Source organism: Pongo abelii, chromosome 12 (genome assembly GCF_028885655.2).
Source record: "Pongo abelii isolate AG06213 chromosome 12, NHGRI_mPonAbe1-v2.0_pri, whole genome shotgun sequence".
Lineage (NCBI taxonomy): Eukaryota > Metazoa > Chordata > Mammalia > Primates > Hominidae > Pongo > Pongo abelii.
This window is the reverse complement of record NC_071997.2, coordinates 2,013,037-2,029,028: the sequence shown is the minus strand read 5'-3', so window position 1 is coordinate 2,029,028 and position 15,992 is coordinate 2,013,037. Positions and strand designations below refer to the sequence as shown.

Here is a 15,992-nt window from a genome sequence, read left to right as displayed (position 1 = left end):
CTTCAATTTTTTGGGGGTAGTTTTAGGAGAAAGCGTACCATCTCCTCTTTGTACCTCTGGTCAAATCCAGCTTGCTTGGTAGGCTAGTTATTACTGCCCCAATTTCAGAACACACTATTGATCTATTCAGGGTTCAGTCTTGTGGAGGGTTTTTTTTGCAATAAATTGTCCATTTCTTCTAGATTTTCAGGTTTACGTGCATAGAGGTGTTTATAGTATTCTCTGATGGTTGTTCTTATTTCCATGGGATCAGTGATGATATCTCCCTTATTATTTCTCATTGTGTTTGGCTCTTCTTTCTTTTCTTATTTATTTGTCTAGCTAGTGTTCCATCTAGTTTATTAATTTTTTTCATAAAAACAGCTCCTGGATTGGTTGAGTTTTTTTTTTGGAAGAGTTTTCAGTGTCTCTATGTCCTTCTGCTCTTCTCTGATCTTGGTTATTTCTTGTTTTCTGCTAGCTTTCAGGTTCTTTTTCACTTGGTTTTCTTGTTCTTTTAATCAAGATGTTAGTCTGTTAACTTTAGATCTTTCTAGGTTTTTTTTTTTTTTTTTCTTGTGGGAGAGTCTCACTCTGTTGCCCAGGCTGGAGTACAGTGGCATGATCTCGGCTCACTGCAACCTCCACTTTTCAGTTTTAAGTCATTTCTGCTGTCTCAGCCTCCTGAGTAGCTGGGATTACAGATGTGCATCACCACACTCAGTTAATTTTTGTTTTTTTTTTGTAGAGATGGGGTTTTGCTATGTTGGCCAGGCAGGTCTTGAACACCTGGTCTACAGTGTTCTGTCTGCCCCAGCCTCCCAAAGTGCTGGAATTACAGGCATGAGGTACCATGCCAAGCCCTTTCTAGCTTTTTGATGTGGATATTAGTGCTATAAATTTCCCTTTTTTTCTTGGTTTCTAGTGATTATTTTATTCTATCTTGGTGAGTAGTCAGGGAAATAATCGTAAATTCACAATCAACTTATAGTTAAATCTAAACAATTATGTGAGGAGAACCCTTTATTATTTGAAGAGGATGTTTGAAGATTTTGTAACTGTGCCTTTTAAGTAGTCTTAAGTTTCTAATTGTCGTTAAAACATGCCATTGTCATTTCTAACATTTTAAGTATATGGTTTAGAAGTGGTAAGTATAGTTCTATTGTTTTGCAATAGGTTTTAGATAATTTTTGTCTTACAAAAGTAAAAGTGAATACTCATTACTTGTGAAAGAAGTTAGTTAGCTTGCTTTAGGTAGGTAGCAACAGAAGGGTCCCTGGAAAGTCCCTGGACCTTGGGTCAATGTCTCATCCCTGCATAATATAAAATGAATCCTGGAAAAAATCAAGCTGCAGACACCAACAAGGGAACTAGCCCTTGGTGTTGTGCTTGGAGACCTGCCCATGGCTGCACAGATAGGAAAACCTCTGGCCCATTTGGATAGAAACTTGTACAAACCTCCAGCCCACTTAGTTAAGGGAACAAGACCGAACTGGAATAGAAATGCCTTTGTGTGTCCAGGCACGGTGGCTCATGCCTGTAATCCCAGTAGTTTGGGAGGCAGAGGCGGGTGGATCACCTGAGGTCGGGAGTTCGAGACCAGCATGACCAACATGGAGAAACTCCGTCTCTACTAAGAATACAAAATTAGCCGGGCATGCTGTAGCATGCCTGTAATCCCAGCTACTTGGGAGGCTAAGGCAGGAGAATCGCTTGAACCCAGGTGGCAGAGGTTGCTGGTAGCTGAGATCGCACCATTGCACTCCAGCCTGGGCAACAAGAGCAAAACTACATCTCAAAATAAATAAATAAATAAATTAAAAGAAGAAAGTGCATCTCAAAAAAAAAAAATGAAAGAAAGAAAGAACAGAAAAAGAAACTCCTTTGCCCTTTGTACAGTCAGTGGGCTCACAGGAAAAGGTTTCTTCTCCTTTTGTGGGCATAAGCACAGTGGGCTCTGGTGCATTCCGGTCGATACTCTCCTTTATTTGAACTGTAAGTCTGATCTCTATGAATAATTACTTCAGCCCCTAATTGCTTCCGGGCCAAGCTGCTTGGCCAAGCTTTCACCTTATCTTCTGATAAATCCTGGGCCAAGCTAAGTAGCATCTATGAATCATCCCTTCAGCTCCTGATTGGTACCGGGCCAAAGTCATGGGCCTAGCTGAGCCACACGTTTTTCAAGACGGCCTGCGAACTATGCACATTCCCTTCCCTTCCCTTCCCTTCCCAGTCCATAAAAACCCTGGACCCCAGCCTCGTAGTGGGCACCCCGTTCAGACACCTATCTCTGCTGGCAAAGAGCTTTTTTTTCTTGCTTATCAAACTTCCACTCCAACCTCACCTTTGTGTTCACGCTCCTTAATCTCCTTAGAGGTAGAATAAAGAACTCTGGGTGTGATCTCAGACTACGAGATACTGTTACATCTTGGTGCACTGCTGAGACTACAACACTTGGTTTCTATGAGTTTGACTGACTAAATATTTTATATAAGTGTAATTATACAGTTTTCCTTTTTGACTGTCTTGTTTTACTTTACCGAATGTTTTCAAAATTTGTCCTTATTGTAGTACTTTTCAAGATTTCCTTATTTTTAAGGCTGAATGCTATCCCGGTGAATATACGTGCCCTGTTTGTTGAATCTACTCATCCTTAAAGGTACATTTGCTTCCAGGTAGTATGTTTGTGAGTAATACTACAATGTACATAATTGTGCATATATCTATTCCATGTTCTGCTTTGCCTGTTTGGGATATTTTTCTCACACTGATTTAGTAGTATCTGTATTCCCTTGCTTTTGTTTTCTGATCCGTTGATGTTACATCCCCCAAATTATTGCCAAGACCAATTGTCATGAAGCTTCACCCTTCTGTATTGTGCTAGGAATTTTACAGCTATAGGTTTTACATTATAGTCTTCATTTTTTAAAATTGACACATGTAATTGTACATATTTTGGGGAAACAATTATGTGTATATGTTGTATAGCAATAAAAATCAGAGTACTTAGTATATTTATTGCCTCATGCATGTGTTATTTTTGTGGTGAGAACATTCAAAAGCTTCTTCTCTAGCTATTTTATTTTATTTTTATGTATTAACTTTTTTTAGGGACAGGATTTTGCTCTAACACCCAGACTGGAGTGCAATGGTGCAATCCTTGCTCACAGTAACCTCAAACAATCTTCTAACCTCAGCTTCCCAATTAGCTGGGACTACAGGAACCTGCCACCATGCCTGGATAATGTTTTAATTTTTCATAGAGACAGGGTCACACTATGTTGTCCAGGCTCATCTTGAACTTCTGTCTTCAAGTGATTCTCCCACCTCAGTCTCCCAAAATGTATGGATTGCAGGAATGTGCCACCACAACTGGTCTCTTTTAGGTATTTTGTAATATGCGATACCTTTTCATTAATTATTATTATTCTACTGTGTAATAATAAACAAAAACTTGTTTCTGCTGTCTAATTGTAACACAGTGCTTGTTAAGCAGCCCTTTCCCATCCTCCTATTTCAGTCTCTGGTAACCCGCGTTGTACTCTTTTCTTATATCAACCCTTTTTTTCAGGTTACACAAATGAGTGAGATAATAAGATCATAAAGTACTTGTGTTTCTCTATGTGCCTTATTTTACTTAACATGATATGCTCAAGGTTCATCCATGCTCTCTTAACTGACAGAATTTTATCCTTTCTTATGGCTGAATAGGATTTCACTGTGTATATAAATTACATTTTCCTTATCCATTTATCTGTTGCTGTACATTTGAATTGATTCCATATATAAGCTATTATAAATAGTTCTGCAATTAACATGAGAATGCAAATATCTTTTTCACACAGTGATATCCTTTCTTTTGGATATACAGCCAGGAGTAAAATTGCTGGATCATATAATAGATTTATTTTCAATGTCTTTCTGTAATCTCCATACTATTTTCTATAATGGCCATACTAATTTACAATTCCACCAACAATGTATACATTCACTAGTTTTTATATCCTCATTAGTACTTTTTATTTATTTATTTATTTATTTTTATTATAGCCATTCTAATGGCAGTGAGGTGGTACCTCATTGTGGTTTGGATTTGCATTTCTTTGGTGATTAGTAATATAGAACATGTTTTTATGTTCCAGTTAGCCATTTTTGTATCTCTTTTTCACAAACGTTTGTTAAGATCTTTTGCATTTTTAAAATTAGATTATAAGTGTATTTATTTTGAGATTTTAAAGTTTCTTATATATTCTGAATATTAGCCTTTTGTCATATGTATAGCCTGAAAACGTTTTCTTTCATTGCCTAAGCTGTCTCTTCAATCTTTTAGTTGTTTTTTTAATATGAAAAAGCATTTTAGTTTGACATAATGTTGTTTGCTTATTTTTGATTTTGTTGCTTAGGTTTTGACATCTTATTTTAATAATCCTTTCCCAGTCCAATGTTATAAAGCTTTTTTTATGTTTTTGTCTAATAGTTTCATAATTTATGGCATTACATTTAAGTCTTTAGTTTGAGTTGATTTTCATATATGGCAATGCTCAATGGTCTAGTAGAATTTTTCTGAATATAAATATTTAAATGTCCCTGCACCATTTATTGAAGAGATTAGCTTTTCCCTAAAGTGTGTGTTTGGCAATTTTGTTGACAATCAGTTGGCTTTAGGTGCATAAATTAACTTCTGGGCTTATTGGGCACATTAGTCTATTTGTTGGTTTTTATGCCAGTACAGTGCTGTTTTGGTTACTATAGCTTTATAGGAAGTTTTGAAGTTTGATAAAGTGATGCCTTTAGCTTTGCTTATTTTGCTCAAAGTTGTTTGTTTATTCAGAGTTTTTTGTGGATCCACATAAATTTAAAATATTTTTTCTACTTCTTTGAAAAAATGTCATCGATATTTTGATAAAAATCAAGTTACGTCTGTAGATCACTTTGGGTAGCTATATTAACAATATTATTCCAGTGTATAAACACAAGATTTTTTCATGTATTCATTTGTATTTTATATTTTTTATCCATGTTTTGTTGTTCTCAGAGTAGAGATCCTTTACCTTTTTAGTTAAGTTTGTTGCTAGGTGTATTAGTCGGGCTTCCCTGGAGAGATCACAAGATCCCACAATAGGTTGTCTGCAAGTTTGAGGAGCAAGGAGAGGCAGTCCACGTCCCAAAGCTGAAGAACTTGGAGTCTGGTTTTTGAGGGCTGGAAGCCTCCAGCACAGGAGAAAGATGTATGCTGGGAACCTAGGCCAGTCTCTCACTTTTACATTTTTCTGCCTGCTTTATATTCACTGGCAGCTCATTAGATGGTGCTCACCCAATTAAGAGTTGGTATCCCTTTCCCAGCCCACTGACTCAAATGTTAATCACGTTTGTCAACATCCTCACAGGCACACCCAGGATCAATGCTTTACATCCTCCAATCAATTTGACACCCTGTATTGACCACCACATTAAGTATTTTAATTTTTGCATACCTTTTGCATATGCAGAAGAAGCGTTGGATGAAATTCAATATTCATTATGATGAAAACTCTTAACATATTAGGAATAGAAGGTATGTGCCTCAAAACAATAAAGGTCATTTATGACAAAGCAATGCTAACATTATACTGAATAAGGAAAAGCTGAAAGCTTTCTCTCTGAGATCTGGAACAACACAAATCACCCCCACTTTCAGCCCTCTTATTCATCATAGTACGGGAAGTCCTAGGCAAGGACATTAGGCAAGAGGAAGAACTAAAACTCATACTAATTGGAAAGGACGAAGTCAAATGGTCTCTGATTGTGGACAAAATAATCTTATATGTGAAAAACTCTAAACACTACACCAAAAACTTTTAGAACTACTAAACAAATTCAATAACATTGCCGAAAATCAACAAAGTATTAGCTTTCTGTATGCTGATAGCAAACGATGTGAAAAATAAAGTTTAAAATTCGATTTTAATAACTACAAAAAATTAGTTATTTTGTGTTTATTTCTTTATTTGAGATGGAGTCTTTCTCTGTCGCCAGGCTGGAGGGCAGTGGCATGATCTTGGCTCACAGGTTCCAGAGATTTTCCTGCCTCAGCATCCCGAGTGTCTGGAGCTACAGACATGTGCCACCACTGCCAACTAATTTTTGTTTGTATTTTTAGTAGAGACGTGGTTTCCCCATGTTGGCCAGGATGGTCTTGATCTCCTGACCTTGTGATTCACTTGCCTCAGCCTCTCAAAGTGCTGGGATTACAGGTGAGCCAACACACCCAGCCTTGAGTTCATGTTTTTATTTGGTGCAAGGTAAGGTCTAAGTTTGTTATTTTTTCCTTGTAAATTTTATCATTCCCAATACTGTTTGTTGAAGAGACTGTTCTTTCCTTATTGTGAATTCTTGGAACACTTTTTAAAAATATGTCTACTAAACACATGAGATCTTATGTCTGGACTCTCTCATCTGTTTCATCATTCATTTGTCTTTATGTCAGTCCCAAACTGTTTTGATTATTATACTTTTGTAGTTTGTTTTGAAATTAGACAGTATGATGCCTCTATCTTTACATTTTTTTCCCCAATATTGTTTGGCTGTTTGTGATCCCTTGAAATTCCATAAAAATTGTAGAATATTTTAAAACTTCTGCAAAATGTTTCATTGGTATTTTGATAGAAAGTATATTGAATCAGCTGGGGTTGGTGGCTCATGCCTGTAATCCCAGCACTTTGGGAGGCTGAGGAAGGTGGATCAACTGAGGTCAGGAGTTTGAGACCAGCCACGGAGAAACCCCGTCTCTACTAAAAATACAAAATTAGCCGGGTATGGTGGCACAGGCCTGTAATCCCAGCTTCTCAGGAGGCTGAGGCAGGAGAATTGCTTGAACCCAGGAGGTGGAGGTTGCAGTGAACTGAGATCACACCATTGCACTCCATCCTGGGCAACAAGAGCAAAACTCCATCTCAAGATAAAAAGAAAGAACATTGAATCTGTAGACCACTTTCTTTAGTAGTGACATGTTAACAATATTAAGCCTACAACCTCTTGAACAAGTGTTTGAGAATTTGTTGTTTAATTTTTACTTATTCTTTGACATGCTAGTGTTTTTAACTTCTTGTTTTATTGTATCATAGGTAGCAATAATTTGTGTAATTCCATCTGTTTAAATTTACTAAGATTTGTTTTTAACTTAACAGGTGGTCTATCTGGAATATTGTGGCACGTGTGATTAAAAGTATTGCATATTCTGCTGTTGAGTGGAGAGATATAAATGTGACTCTTAGGTCTAATTTTTCTATTGTGTTGTTGAAATCCTCTGTTTACTTATTCATCTTATGTTTTTTTTAATTTACATTACTAAAAGTCAGATATAAAAGTCATCTACTGTTGTCAGGTGCTGGCTACTTCATGTTTCAATTCTGTAAAATATTGCTTCATATATTTGGGAACTGTGATGTAAGGCACATATGTTACTGTTGTTGCTTTTCTTGTTGTATGTTGTTTCAATGATGTTGCTTTTATTGTTGTATGTTGTTTCAATGTTGTTGCTTTTATTGTTGTATGTTGCTTTATTGTTGTTGCATTTATTGTTGTTTTTATTGTCCTTTTCCTCTTGTCCCTTGAGGAAGTTTTTGATATAATATGCATTTTGTCTACCATGACAGTATTTGATTTTGCATTTAATTTTTTTTATTCTTTCATGTATGGGTTATATGTGTTCCAGATCATAATTTGGTTATTTCTAGGAAGCAGAGAGTTGAACCTTGTTTCATGAATTTATTTAGTGAAAGTATGTTTTTGATTGACGTAATTTATTTATATAAAAAAATTACTAAAAGGGATTGATTTCCTATTGCATTTTGTTTCTTTATTGTTTTAGGTCCTGTAGCATTTTTTTTTTTTTTTTTGAGGAGCAGTCTCACTCTGTCGCCCATGTTGGAGTGCAGTGGTGAGATCTTGGCTCACTGCAAGCTCCGCCTCCTGGGTTCATGCCTTTCTCCTGTCTCAGATTCCCCAGCAGCTGGGAATACAGGCAGCCGCCACCACGCCTGGCTATTTTTACTTTTTATTATTTTTAGTAGAGACGGGGTTTCACCGTGTTAGCCAGGATGGTCTTGATCTCCTGACCTCGTTGATCCACACGCCCCGGCCTCCCAAATTGCTAGGATTACAGGCGTGAGCCACTGCGCCTGGCCTGTTCTGTAGCTATTTTGTTCCTGTTTTTCTCTCTTGTTCTCTTTCTTAGTGTATTATTGATTTTTGTAGTGACATGTTTTAATTCTTTTCTCACTACTTTCTGTGTGTGTGTGTCTTCCTGTGTGTGTACTATACGTATTTCCTTTTTTTTTTTTTTTTGACATGGTCTTGCTCTGTCACCCAGGCTGGAGTGCAGTGGCACAATCTCTACTTACTGCAAGGTCTGCCTCTCAGGCTCAACTCAAACAATCCTCCCACCACAGCCTTCTGAGTATCTGGGATCACAGATGAGCACCACTACTCCTGACTAATTTTTGTTATTTTTCATAGAGACAGGGTTTTGCCATGGTGCCCAGACTAGTCTCAAAATCCTAAGTACTATAGGTATTTTCTTTGTTGTTACTATAGATATTACCAAGAATAACTACTATTGCATATAAAACCCTGCCTCTTTATGGCTCCCTATGTGTTTTCTTGATGTCACAAATTATATCATTTTGTATTATAAATCTATTGGCACAGATTTACAGTCATTTTTAAGTCTTTGTTATCTCAAATATATAGCAGAAGTAAAGTATTCTGTGCATCTTCATTATAATAACAAAGAATATAGTTAGAGTTGGTAAGGTTTCAGTAAATTTTAGATCATTTTCTCCCTCAAATTTTGAGAGTTCTCAGCCACTGTTTGTTTATTGAAATAACTTTGCTGCTCTTTTTTCTCTCTTTTTATTTTAGAATTCCCATTATAAGTATATTGGCCATTTTAATGGTATCCCAGAAGTCCCTTAGGCTCTCTTAATTTTTAAAATTATTTTTAGCCTTCACAGCCTATAATTTCAAATGACTTCTTATCAAGCTTGCTGGATTTTTTTCTGCTAGATCAAACCTGTTGCTGGACCTTCTAGTGAATCTCTAAATTCAGGTATTTTACTTTTCAGCTCCACACTTTATGTTTCTATTTTGTACTTTTAATCACTTCGTTGATAATCTCATTATCTTCATGCATTGTTTTCTTTTTCTGTTTAGTTTTCTATGTTCTTCTTTAGCTGACTGAGCATCTTTAAGCTAGGTATTTTAGCCAGGCACAGTGACATGTGCATGTAATTCCAGCTACTTTGAAAGCTAAGGCAAGAGGACTACTGTATTAAACCATTCTTATGCTGCTAATAAGGACAAAAACAAGACTAGGTAGTTTATCATGAAAAAAGATTTAATTGTCTCACAGTTTCACATGGTTAGGGAGGTCTCACCATTATTGAAGCAAGCAAGAGACTTTGTTCAGGGGAACCTCCACTTATAAAGCCATCAAATCACATGAGACTTATTTGCTATCATGAGAACAACACGGGAAAATCCGACTCCCATGATTCAATTACCTCCTACTGGGTCCCTCCCAGGACATGTGGGGATTATTACAATTCAAGGTGTGATTCCGTCGGGAACACAGAGCCAAACAATATCAATTACTTAAGGCCAGGAGTTTGAGACCACCTTGGGCAATATTGTGACAAGCTGTATGTAAAAAATATTTCTACAGGTTAGCCATGCATGGCGGAATGTTCCTGTAGTCTCAGGAAGTTGGAGGTTGATGTAAGACTATTGCTTGAGTTCCCCAGGAATATGAGACTGCATTGAGCTATAATCATGGTATTGTATTCCTGTCTGGGTGAGAGAGTAAGACTTCTTTTTAGAATTTCAAGTTTATTTTAGATTTAGGAAGTACCTACACAGGTTTTTTACATGGGTATTTTTTATAATGCTGAGGTTTGAAATCTGAGGAATTCCATCACCCAGGCAGTGAGCATAGTACTAAGTAGACAGCTTTTCAGTTCTTTGTCCCTCCCTCTCTCCACCCTCTAAGAGTTGTCTATTATTTTTGTTTTTATGTCCATTTGTACCCGGTGTTAATTTCCATTTATAAGTGAGAACATGCAGTATTTTCGTTTTCCATTTCTGCATTAAATTGCTCTGTATAATGGCCTTTAGTTCCATTAACGTTGCTGCAAAGGACAAGTTTTTTTTTTTTTTGTCTTTGTTTTTGCTAAGTAGTATTGGTGTACATGTGACACTTTTTATATTCAATTTAACATTAATAGGCTGGACACGGTGGCTGACACCTGTAATCCCAGCACTTTGGGAGGCTGATGTGGGTGGATCATGAGGTGAGGAGATCGAGACCATCCTGGAAAACATAATGAACCCCGTCTCTACTGAAAATTATATAAGAGTTAGCCGGGCGTGGTGGCATGGGCCTATAGTCCCAGCTACGCGGGTGGCTGAGGCAGGAGAATTGCTTGAACCTGGGAGGCGGAGGTTGTAGTGAGCTGTGATCGTGCCACTGCACTCCAGCCTGGGCAACAGAGTGAGATTTCATCTCAAAAAAAAAAAAATTACCATTAATAGGCACCTAGGTTGATTCATGTCTTTCCTCTTATAAATAGTGCAGTGATGAACCAACAAGTGCATGTGCTATTTTGGTAGAAGAATTTATTCTCTTCTGGGTATATACCCGGCGGTGAAATTGCTGGGTTGAATCATAGTTTAACTCTCAGTTATTTGGAAAGGCTCCAAGCTGCTCTCCACAGTGGCTGAACTAATTTGTATTCCTATGAACAGTGTATAAGTCATTTTTTTCCCGCTAAAACCTCTTCAACACGTATTATCATTTTACGTTTTAACAAAAGCCATTCTAACTGGTGTACGATGGTGTCGTATTGTGGTTTTTATTTACATTTCCTTGATGGTTAGTGATGATGAGCATTTTCATGTTATTTGGCCACTTGTATGTATTCTTTTGAACAGTGTCGGTTATTGCCCTCTTTTTCATGGGGTAATTTTTTCTTGTGAATTCTTTAAGTTTCTTACATGTTGTGAGTATTAGATTTTTTCAGGTTCATAGGTTGTGAATATTTTTCCCATTCTGCTAGCTTTGGGGTTAGTTTGTTTTTATTTTTCTAGTTTCTCTAAGTGTGATTTTAAATTGTTAGTTTGAGATCTTTCTAACTTCTTGATGCAGGTATTTAGCACTCTCAACTTTCCTCTTAACAGTGCTTTTCCTACTTCCCAGACATTTTGTTATATTGTGTCTCTTCATCTATTTCAAAATTTTTTTTAATTTTCTGCCTTAATTTTGCCGTTTACCCAAAATTCATTCAGGAGCAAGTTGTTTAATTTCAATTTTATTCTGTGATTTTGTGAGATTTTCTTGGTATTGATTTTTACCTTTGTTCCTTTGTGGCCTGACAGTATGGTTGGCATAATTTTAATTTTTTAACAATGTATAGATAATTGCTTTATGGCTAGGAAGTGGTCATTCCTAGTGTATATTCTGTGTGCAGATGAGAAGAATTTACTTTCCATAGATGATGTGTGGCATATACTATAAATGTCTATTAGTTTCAATTGATCGTGTCAAATCAAACTCCAGAATTTCTTCGTTAAGTTTCTGCCTAGCTAATCTGTCAAACACTTAGTGGGGAGTTGCATTCCCCTACTATTATTGTGTGTCTACTTGAGTCTTATTGTAGGTCTAGCAGTACTTGTTGTATAACTCTATGTTCCCCACAGTTGGGTGCATCTACATTTAGGATAGTTAAGACTTCTTGTTGAATTGAACACTTTATCGTTATGCAATACTTTTCTTATTTTATTTTACTATTAATTATTTAAAGTCATTTTTTCTTAAAAGAGAAAAAATTCCAGGTATGGTGGCTCGTGCCAGCACTTTCAGACTGAGGCAGTAGGATTGCCTGAGACCACGAGTTTGAGACCAGCCGAGGCAATATAGCAACAATCTGTTTGTACAAATTTTTTTTAAAGAAAATATACAGGAGTGGTCGTGTGCACAACTGTGGTCATATTTACTCAGGATACATAGGTGGCATGACTGCTTGACTTCAGAAATTTGAGGTTATAGTGAGCTGTGATTGCACCACTGCACTCTGTCCCAGGAAATAAGGTAAGATCCTGTGTTTTGGTACTAGTACCATCCTGTCTTGGTTACTGTGGCCCTTTAGTATAGTTTGAAGATAGCTAGCGTGATGCCTCCACCTTTGTTCTTTTTGCTTATGGTTGTCTTGTCTATGCAGGATCTTTTTTGATTCCATATGAAATTTAAAGTAGTTTTTTTTTTTTTCTAATTCTGTAAAGCAAGTCAACGGGAGCTTGATGGGGATAGCACTGAATTTATAAATTTCTTTGAGCAATATGACCATTTTCACAATATTGATTCTTCCTATCCATGAGCACGGATTGTTTTCCGTTTGTTTGTGTCCTCTTTCATTTCCTTGAACAGCGGCTGGTAGTTCTCCTTGAAGAGGTCCGTTACATCCCTTTTAAGTTGGATTCCTAGGTATTTTATTCCCTTTGTAGCAATTGTGAATGAGAGTTCACACATGATTTGGCTCTCTGTTTGCCTTTTATTGCGTATAGGAATGCTTGTGATTTTTGAACATTGATTTTGTATCCTGAAACTTTGCTGAAGTTGCTTATAAGTTTAAGGAGATTTTGGGCTGAGATGATGGGGTTTTCTAGATATACAATCATGTCACCTGCAAACAGAGACAATTTGACTTCCTATTTCACTTTCTTTCTTTCTTTCTTTGGCTGATTGCCAGAACTTTCAATACTATATTGAATAGGAGTGGGGAGAGATGGTGTTTTTCACTTGTGCAGGTTTTCAAAGGGAATGCTTCCAGTTTTTGCCCATTCAGTATGATATTGGCTCTGCATTTGTCATGAATAACTCTTATGATGTTGAGATAGGTTCCATCAATACATAATTCATTGAGAGTTTTTACCATGAAGAGGTGTGGAATTTTATTGAAGGTCTTTTTTGCATCTATTGAGATAATCATGTGGTTTTTGTCATTTGTTCTGTTTATGTAATGGATTACATTTATTGATTTGCATATGTTGAATCAGCTTTGCATCCCAGGGATTAAGCTGACTAGATCGTGGTGGATAAGCTTTTTGATGTGCTGCTGGATTCGGTTTGCCAGTATTTTATTGAGGATTTTCGCGTCGATGTTCATCAGGGATACGGGCCTGAAATTTTCTTTTTTTGTTGTGCCTTTGCCAGGTTTTGGTTTCAGGATGATGCTGGCCGCATAAAATGAGTTAGGGAGGAGTACCCCTTTTTCTATTGTTTGAAGTAGTTTCAGAAGTAATGGTACCAGCTCCTACTTGTACCTTTGGTGGAATTCGGATGTGAATCCGTCTGCTCCTGGACTTCTTTTGGTTGATGGGCTAGCAATTACTGTCTCAAATTTAGGACTTGTTATTGGCCTATTCAGGGATTCGACTTCTTACTGGTTTGGACTTGAAAGGGTATACGTGTCCAGGAATTTATCCATTTCGTCTAAACTTTCTAGTTAATTTGCAAAGAGGTATTTACTATATTCTTTAATGATACTTTTTATTTTTGTGGGATCAATGGTTATATCCCCTTTATCATGTCCTTTTGAATGTATTTGATTCTTCTCTTCTTCCTTATTAGTCTGGCTAGAAGTTTACTTATTTTCTTGATCTTTTCAAAAAACCAGCTCCTGGATTCATTGATTTTTTTGACGGGCTTTTTGTGTCTCTATCTCCTTCAGTTCTACTCTGATCTTAAATCTTGTCTTCTGCTATCTTTTGAATTTGTTTGCTCCTGTTTCCCTAGTATTTTTAATTGTGATGTTACGGTGTCTATTTTAGACCTTTTCTGGTTTCTCTTGTGGGCATATAGTGCTATAAGTTTACCTTTACACACTACTTTAGCTGTGTCGTATTTTACATTTTAAGCCCTCAGTCTTTCTTTTTCATCATGATAGTCTTGACTGTTTTATGTTTCTGTAATGTAAAATTGACTACACAGTATTTACAAAGATTTTACCAAAATATTTTATTGAGAATGTACAAACCTGTCAGTCAATTAGAGGAGAAGTTACATTGTAGTAATAAGTAGCCGCAAAACAAAATATGAAAAGACATCCAAACCAGAATAAAAGAAAACATTTTAACAAAAACAAAAAGAAAAAACTGGCAACAAATTTGTGCAGTTTATATCACAAAGATGCTCACGTCTCCACTCTGAAGAGAGCTTTTAGAAGTTCATTTAATACATGGCAAAGACATTATCCCACACTTCACAGAAAAAATAAATTTAAGCAACTGTTAACACACGAACGTATTTTCAAGCTCAGATATAATGAAAATTAAATATTTCACAAGAGATTCTACAGTTTGGGAGAAATAGAAAAGTGTTTTTTTCTTTTCTCCAGGCACACAAGTCTAGTTTCTTGGTCTCCCTCAATATTCTGGGGGTTTTCATCAGCTCCCCAAAATATAGGAAGCACAGAGCAGGTGGTGGCTGAAGGTGGGTTATCCTGTGAAACCATATTTAAGATGAGAGCCCTTGGTCAATTGTATTGTAATCAGCTGGCTCAGGAAAGAAGACCTGGCTGTCCAGAGCTCTACACATACTGCACTGGGTATGACAGGAGGCCTGAGAACCCATGGGGCCCAAACCCACCCCATCCCAATAATCATCCAGTATTGAGGACTCTGACACCAAATTCTCACAGAGCATATGCTTATGCAGTTTTATATTTAATTTCTCATTACATTTGGGTAATTGAGTTCCCAAAAGAGGCAGGGACTGGTCCAGATCTCAGGAGGTAGGCAGGCTTCAGAGCATTAGGGGGGGCTCCAGCTTCCTAGGCCTTGGCTCCATCCCACCTATCAGGTTTGTTTTGGAAATTAGAGTCTGTAGCTACACATTCAAGGGCACAGAAAATGAGCAGATCTAGGGTTCTTTTCACATGGGGACCTTTCCATGTCAGTTTCAAGATGACAGGACTGGGGTTCTGCATCCAGCTCTGAGGGCACCTGGTAGTGAAATGAGGTATGTTCCACTTCAGCCTAATGTAGACAATGCCTACAGGAAATCCTGTTTTCTTCCTCATAAAAAGGAGTGCCTGAAGTGGGTGACCTCGATGATTTCACATACTCATAAGTGTCTGCCAGCCTGCATTCTTGCTCTGAGACTGCAAAAATGCATCCACTCTCTGCAGGTCCTTCAAATCAGAGGAAAGCATGGCCACTTGAGAGGCTTCTTGGGTAGATGAAGATGAGACAGAGTTAAATGTGCCAGAGCATTGGACGCCGAGGCTGAAGTCCACGAAAATCCCAGCTACTTTTGGGTTCTTAAGGTCCTCATTTGAAAGTGGTAGAAAATGATTTCACTGGATAAGGGGAGGATACCTCATGAGTAAATAGCACAACCGAAAAGGTGGAGGCAAAGAGAGGGCAAAAGGGGATTCCTAGGTCACTCATTATACTTGGGATCTTCAGATCCTGCTACTTTATCCCCTAGGACCTTGAAGAACCAGTGTCTTGAAGACACAAAAATCAAGGCACCTGATTTGTTTCGTAGTACTCCTGCATGGGGCTGTAGTATTAGTGATGGCCTGGAGGTGGTTACAGCCTGCTGTGTTTCTGGTGCCCACTGAGCTTTGCTGGAGCAGCTGGAACAAGTAAGAGTCACACACCTCATGTTGTTATCAGTGACCTCCACATTATCATGTGGTGAAAAGAGGAAGGGATATTAGAGATCCCCCATATAACCACAGCCAGTCTGTTTTCCCTTGCACTCACCCTTTGCCAGCTAACCTGGTGGGTCCAACATGTGGCACAGAAAATTATTACATCATTCCTGCACCCCCCAACCCAGGACCAAACAGTCTGAGGACAGCTGGACGAAAGTACTAAAGCAAGTATATGTGAAAGGAAAGAGCAAGGACTATAATATAAAGTAGATTGTTGAGAAGAAAAGCTGGAAAATTATTGCATGGGAGGACCTCAGG

At 37.5% G+C, this 15,992-nt stretch overlaps 1 long non-coding RNA gene across 1 annotated transcript; it reads left to right on the top strand.

Annotated features, from left to right (window-relative positions):
• Positions 1-2,644: 2,644 nt before the first annotated feature.
• On the top strand, positions 2,645-10,556 carry LOC134759681 (uncharacterized). Its single transcript, XR_010136240.1, has 2 exons — positions 2,645-6,260; positions 8,964-10,556. It is a non-coding gene; the product is annotated as an uncharacterized LOC134759681 (long non-coding RNA).
• Positions 10,557-15,992: the final 5,436 nt, after the last annotated feature.